This window comes from Rhamphochromis sp. 'chilingali', assembly GCF_963969265.1.
Source record: "Rhamphochromis sp. 'chilingali' genome assembly, chromosome: 17".
Taxonomy (NCBI): domain Eukaryota; kingdom Metazoa; phylum Chordata; class Actinopteri; order Cichliformes; family Cichlidae; genus Rhamphochromis; species Rhamphochromis sp. 'chilingali'.
Window position 1 is genome coordinate 18,406,867 of NC_137944.1, and position 7,513 is coordinate 18,414,379.

Consider the following 7,513-nt stretch of genomic DNA (forward strand, 5'->3'; position numbering starts at 1 on the left):
TCCTCTTAATTTCAGGAACTCTCCAGTATGCGACACCCTTAGTGACACAGACATCAACTTCTTCTTCTTCCAGCTTTTATCTCACCCGATCCCTAGCATCCTCTTCTGTCACACCAACTCTCTGCATGTCCTCCTTTCCTACGTTTCATGAACCTCCTTTGTGGTCTTCCTCTTCTCCTCCTTCAGCACCCTTTGTCCAAATATATCCACCATCCCATGAAACTGCACAACCAGAGGTGTTCCTCTGATATATTCATTTCTTGTACCTCACAATGAAAATCTTAATCTGCAGCTCAACCTCCTGTCTTTTTTTTTTTTTTTTTTTTTTTTACTGTACTTCAGGTCAATATTATAATCCTTGATGGCAAACATTTGAATACCAAGCTGATGTCATTTTCCGTTTACATCATTTGAGTTTCAAGCTGATGACTGAACTTGTTCCTCCTCTCTCTTGACATTTATGAGACTCCCTTCTTATCCCAGTTCTCCACTGTTTGGCCTGTTTGCGCCCGCATCTCCGTGTTTATGCCCCATGTGCAGTTGCCTAACACAGAACATGAAGCTGAATGTTCCAGGAATGTAACCTCGAGTCTTTGCCACCTTGTTGTAGCCTCTGACGGAGACAATCTTGCTTCTGTGACACTGACAACTAATGACAAGCTCGTACTGTACTGCTGCCTGCCTGGCATATGTTGATGTTTGTGTGATTATTTTACATGCTCACTGGAAGTGAAGCTCCATGCCGTCCTGTTGTGCTTTAATACGAAATATGAAAAACTTGCTAAATTCTGAGAAAGGAGTGGGAGACATGTACAGAGATAAAATTACCAGAGAATGTCTAATAATGGCCTAAAATAATACTGACAAAGACACCAAATTATCCTGAACCATGAACTCTTTCCTCCGTCTCAAATCCCTGTTGAGACCTGTGAAAGGCTTGTGTTACACTTACAGGAACAAGATCAGATGAACAGATAACAAACATAAGAGAGCTGAGGAGCACTGCTGATGCTGCTGCCCACATTGTTTGCCCCCTGAACTCTTCTCTGCTCCAAACACAATAAAACTCTTCCTTTGGACCAACCTACCCAATCTTGATGGAACAAATATTTGTGCTGCATACGTGTCATTCTGTGAGTCTTGCAATTCGAAAGCTTTTCACCAAAATTTTAGTCCTTGTAAAAGGTATTTTCTGACTTTTTGACAATTTGTAGGGCTACATTTAGTAATTAAGAAACATCCCTACTCACAAACTTGTGTTTCTTTTATCCTGCTCCTTGCAGGGTTTATTCTCATAGACTGTTACTTTGTTTCCAAGACTGTCATTAATAAAGCAACAAATCACAGCAACGGTCATTCCAAAGGACTTTGTTTTGTACTCTATAATATTTTAGAGAAAACCCCAAGAACGAAGTGACCTTGTATGAGCAGGCACTTTGAGACGGTGGGAAGGAAAAACTCTCTTTTAACAGGAAGAAACCTCCGGCAAAACCAGGCTCAGGGATGGACAGCCATGTGCCGCAACCAGTTGGGGTGAGAGAAAAGAAGAAAGACAAGACAAAACAAAGAGCATAGAAAAGGACAGAACAAAACACTGACTAAGGGAAGAAGAGAAAGAGTTAATGATTGCTACAGTGGTATATAAACATGTGGGGAGTGACAAGAGGTGAGTGGGGACGAGATGCTTGATGCATCGCAATGAATCAGAGGAAGTCCCGCAGCTGTCAGGGTTACCTGATATAGCTCTAACTATAGACTTTATCAGAAACAAAAGTTTTAAAGGTTAATCATAAAAGTAGAGGAAGTGTAAACACACAGAACCAAGGCTGGTAGCAAAGTTTTGGTTAATTCACAGAAAATGTCCTATTTTCTCTTTTTTTCCTGCTTTTTTTCTCTGTGGATCCACTAAAATAGAAATTTCTAAAGTAAAAACTATTTGTTTTCTATTTTCCAGTGGGGTGCATTAGAGTCTTTGGTGGGCCCGTTCTGGCCCTGGGCCTGTTAGGATAGCCTGTAGCAGCTGGGTTCAAACAGGAGGCTTGAGGCAGAGGTGAGATGATGAGGCGATGACCAGCCATGTGTTTGTTCAGCAACATTAAAATTTCAGACACATAACACAAAATAAAAAAAAATGTAGCCCAGTGGTGGGACTTGTTTCCAACAACAGCCTCTGATGTTAACTGGCAGCCCTTTATAAACTGCTGCTATCTGGCCCTGAAGACATACCACTATCTGGGGTTATATACTGAACTAAACTGCACACATGTTGCTTACCTAATAAACTATATTAATATCAAATCAATATTCCAGACAACCATGATAACATCCATTAAATATTGCCCACTTGGCCCAACGACAACAATCCACAACCTTAGTTTAGTAGTTAGTTTATTGTACAATCTACATTAAACTAATGTAGCTGTTCAATCCCTTCTTCACCATTAAGAGCAAACACAGGTAAGATAATCTTATTCAAAAGGTAAGTGTTAAAGTGTTGGCTTCCACCAACTTAACCAAACTCTTCGTACTAATGGAAATTTTCTTTCCTAGGCAGACATTAAACAGTACCAGCTGGAAGACTGCCCACAAGGAAAACCTATAGCCAAATAAGCAAAAAAAACAAACAACCCCCCCCCCCCCCCCCCCCCCCCCCACAAAAAAACCACAAACTTTTATATGAGTGCCCTTTTCTTTAATATAAATATTAAAATCACTCATGTTTATCTGACTAATAAAGACGACCTTCTTTACAGGCCTTATGTTTGACACTGGTGCTGTAGAAGCTCTTGGGTAAATAACAGACAGCATTAAATGGGGTGGGGTGAGTTTTAAAGTGCTTTTCAGTGACAGCTGCCGCTGTAGGTAGGCTTAAGTACCCCTAAACACTTCTTCTTTGCGTGCTTTCAGTTTGGTTTGTGATAATTTGGTTTGTGTGAATTTAAGTGTCAAAGTAAAAATGTATTTTGGGCCGGTGAGTGAAGCTACAAACTGAAGTAATTCAAAGGGAATATTGTTTAAAAGCTGGAATTTTCAAAGAGGTCCAGAGAGCAGCCCTGGGATGTATTCTCCATTAGTAGAGATGATTGCCTTCAGATGGATGAACACAGGGATGGGTGACAGGTATTGAGCGAGGGTCAGTCCCTGTGGAGATGCATAGATGGAATATGGCTGGGGGAGGGTTTGGAGGAGAAGGGTGTATAAAGGTCCACCTGAGGCCTCCCTTTTTCTTTTTAAACACCAAAGATGACATCATCAACAAGGGAAAGGGGTGTGTATTCGAGGGTGCGTTTCCTCTCTACTCACAGCGGACACAGATCTATCCAGCTCCTCCTTCGCTATCCCCTGTTTTTTTCCTTACTTTGGTAGGAAAAAAAATCAGTTTTTATTACATAAGATGTAGCGCTTGCAATACAATGTAACCAATTAATCCATGATATCTGAAAAGCTCCATGAAAACACTTCTCATGCATCAGGACTAATAAAAAGGAAATAAAACGACAAGCCCCTGCATGCAGCCTGCAGTCACCTCCACCTTTTCATGTGGCAAGAAAAATGAAGGAGATTTTTATTTGATTATACAGAAACACCTCGAGGCTACGACTTTGTTCCATAATATGTAACTGTTGGCCCTGAACGCATTTAAAGTGACTGCAGGTCCAGATCTGTCCCATATTTAAGCAGGAAATGTTTGATTCAATAATCTTTTTTTGTTAGCATGTGAACAGTTTCATGATTTTCATGATTCATGATGCATGAGCCACACATTTTCTTGCACTTTGTTCTATAGAAAAGTGATTATCACCGCTGAAATTCTGCTAGACTTGCTTATTCCAGGACATAAAGACATATGCAGTCACTGCTGAATTGTATTAAGCAGAAGTTACTCTGCTGACATTAAAAGAGCTTCTAGATTTTCAGCAGTTTAGTTTTTAGTCTAACTGAATGATTCAGAATCTCTCAATCTCAGTCAGCAATAATCAATATGGAAGTCAGTGTTTTCACAATCAATATGAATCAGAGGTGACAGACATGTGAGGGTAACAGACAGGCTGAACTTTACATCCTTCTGTCGTGCCAGCGGGGGGGTCGCTCCGATTTTCCTGACTGTGAGTCTGAACAGCTATTTGATTTGATATGATTTGTTTTTTCCAGATATCTGTGGTTCTCCTAATTTGGAGACATTTCTTGGTAGCTATCAGATATATTACCAAGAAATTTAGGACAGTGAACAAATTTTATTGGGAAGTTTCTCATTCCCCTCAGGAGAAATTTTTGAGCTGATTGTAAAACTTATATTTACCTCCATTTGTGGAGAAATTATTCTAATTTTAAAAATCTCTGGAAAGAGCTCCTCAGGTAACTCTTAATATGAGTTTTTTTAAAGGGCTTCATATTTGAGTCAAATCAATCTAGTAATGGGAACATGGACAATAGTTGCTGTTCATTTAAAGTCAATCGTTTTCACATCCTCTTTCCACAGTTTCCACAGTTAAAAACTTAAATGTCAGTAAATGTCTTCCTTTTTCACCCTTGTTGCTCCAACACCAGCTGACCGTGAGCCAGTGTTTTAGTGCAAATGGAGATATAGATCCCTCCAGATCTGTTTTACACGAGCAGGAATCTGAGACTGAAAGTGACCCGAACCAGTAGAATCATAATCTTCAAGCTCTGTAAGATACGTAGCCACCGAACAAAGATACGTCCAATGCTCCCTGTGCAGCTGCAGAGAAGAACAAACAGTACAGTGAAATTCTTCCAAGCGTCTGTGCTTCTCATCAACACTGACATGTGGGTGATTTTTCCATACACCTACGACTAACTGCCTCAAAAACACCCAGAGACACTGCTGACACACTCTGTACTTCGCTGATGTGTGCTGCCAGCACGCCCATTCTTGTTTACTATCAACCACATGTCCTGCTCCTTCCTGGAACAGGAAATGCTCCAGAGAAATGGAGATGGATACATGTCCACTCCTTCGCAGGGTCAGAAGTGCAGACCTCCACCCCGACACAGTGCAGCTGGTATATCTGGCCTTGCTGCGTAGTGTCATGGGAGGATTATGAGGCAAAGCTCAAGAGGGGGATTGTTCCTCAGGATGAGCATGTGTGCATGCGTCTGTGACTGGCTGCTGTCATGCGCCTGTCAGCTCCAGCATCATTGATTCTTCCTGAAGGTTCTTGTCAGGAAAATACAGAGCAAATCGCTCAAAATGCACACACAACTCCTTTTTGTGAGTGCGTGTTTGATTGTGTGTGTCAGCATGTGTGCAAACGTGCTGCTTTCCCCTTGACTGCGCGCTCTGACAGCTCCGTGAGTATGTATAGCCTCTATTGTTAACACGTGTGGCCTCAGCCTCCACAGTTCAGTCTATTTTCGGGAAATGACCTCACAAACAGAAGCACTGCTGATCGGTTTAGGGTTGCTTTTTTCTGCTTCTTCCTCTGACAGATTATGTGTCACGGTTAAACATCTAGAGGTCTCCTTAAGGCCTGAGTCACTGCAGTCTGGGTCAGGCCTTTGTGTTAAATGTACACGCGTACACGAGGCTTGCAACACACCACCTACAGATCTTGTGAAATACATTTCCAACAACCGTCCAAGATGATTTAGTATCCTCGCCTTCACTGATGAATCACACGCAAGCTTCCTCATCTATTGATGCCTGACTCAGGGGTCTTATTTTCAGGGAGGTCCACACACACACACGCACACACACACACACACACACACACACACACACACACACACACACACACACACACACACATGCACACCTTCTCTTGGAGATTGCTACAGTCAAGCTTTTGTATGCTACTCTGCAGCTACCAATATGTGTGCAAAACAGCATTCCTTGCATGTTAGCGCCAATGAGTCAGTCATCACTAAAAGGCAAACAGCATGTACAGTAAAGAGGTATGATAATGACTGAGAAGGCGATGACTGTGAAACAGAGGTATACATCGCTCTGAGCACCTTTCTTCAGAAGGTATGAGGTTGTGTAAGAGATGTTATAGCTATAATTACCGAGTTGTCTGGAAAGCAGAAGCAGAACGGCCTCATCTTTGCTCACATCAGTGACAGAAGCCGTCTGAAAGCTTTTCAGATATGATGTGTAATTTAGAGAAGCCGCTTTGAATCTTGGGGATGACTGGCACAGGCTGGACAAAAGACTATGGCGTGCGCATAGACACGCTCCAATCAGGAAGTAAAGGCTGACAAAAATCTCTGAAGTCAGTAAAAAATGTTTTTCAAAGAAACTGTAAAAGCCACGTTTGGCTCACATTCAAAGATGCCCCAAGCTATTTTTCAAAATGCAACATGAATTGCTTTGTTTTAGTGGTGATTAACTTTGTGTTTTATTGCTTTCTAAATTCTTAATTTTTCTTATGACTATAAATGTTAATTTGCCAAGTGAGGTAATCCTACAGCATATTATGTAATAAAGAAAACCATCCCAGTGGGCTTTCTGCTGAGGCTTACCCGGATCATTTTTTTAATTAAATTATTTAAATTAGACAGTAATCACTTTTCTCTACAGTCTAATGTAATAATAATAATAATAATAATAATTTGTTTTAGTAAACCAGTTAATATTTATATTGAGAGAGGATTAGCTTATTTGTCTTATGAAACAGTTATTAAATTATGCTGAAGTTTCCCTTTGGACTGATTATTTGATTAAGTTAACTGTTGCAGCTCAGCAGCTAACCAGTGATGAGTCTAGAGCCCTTTTGGCCATCTAGGCAAAAGTTTACAGTGGCCCCTCGGAGCAGCATTCACCACATTTATTTAGTAAGTAACCTGATGCAAACATTACCAAAAACAAGAAGAGTCTTATGAAAAAACATGTAAAAAGTACACTGTAAATGGCAGAGACCATTTATTCTTTATTTTGGTAATAATAATAATAATAACTTTATTCGTATGGCACTATTAAAAATCATATAGTTACAGTGTTTCACAGTTTGAATAAGACCACAGATTTAACATGTTCCAGCTTGCAGACACACATACAGCCTCACATTCATTCCAACACTCCTCCGTACACGCGAGCGTCTCTCCTCCACAGTAAAGGCTAAACTAGCAGCATTTAGTTATCTAACCTTAAATTTAATCATTATTGTCTCCTTCGCTCGCCTCTGTCTTGCTTTTCTCTCCTCTTCCTCTGTTGACCCTCTTTCTTTCTCACTCCCAGATGGATCACTCCTCTTCATTTTCACTGAATAGCTTTTGTTTTTGTCATTGGGTTTGTGTAAACAGAATCGCACATGCCACTTGCAGCTGGAATGACCTCCTTAGGGAGGTCAGGGCTCTCCTATTGTCACAGAAAACTTTACACATGCCACTGCTGTACTTTTAATTATATCAGTCCCAAACCCTTCAAAAATGGCCTGGAGCCCTAAGTAGTTACCTGCTTCATCTGGCAGCAAGCAGCGCCTCTGTAGCTAACAGGCATCATTATCATCATCATCATCATCATCATCATAATCATCATCATCATTATTATATT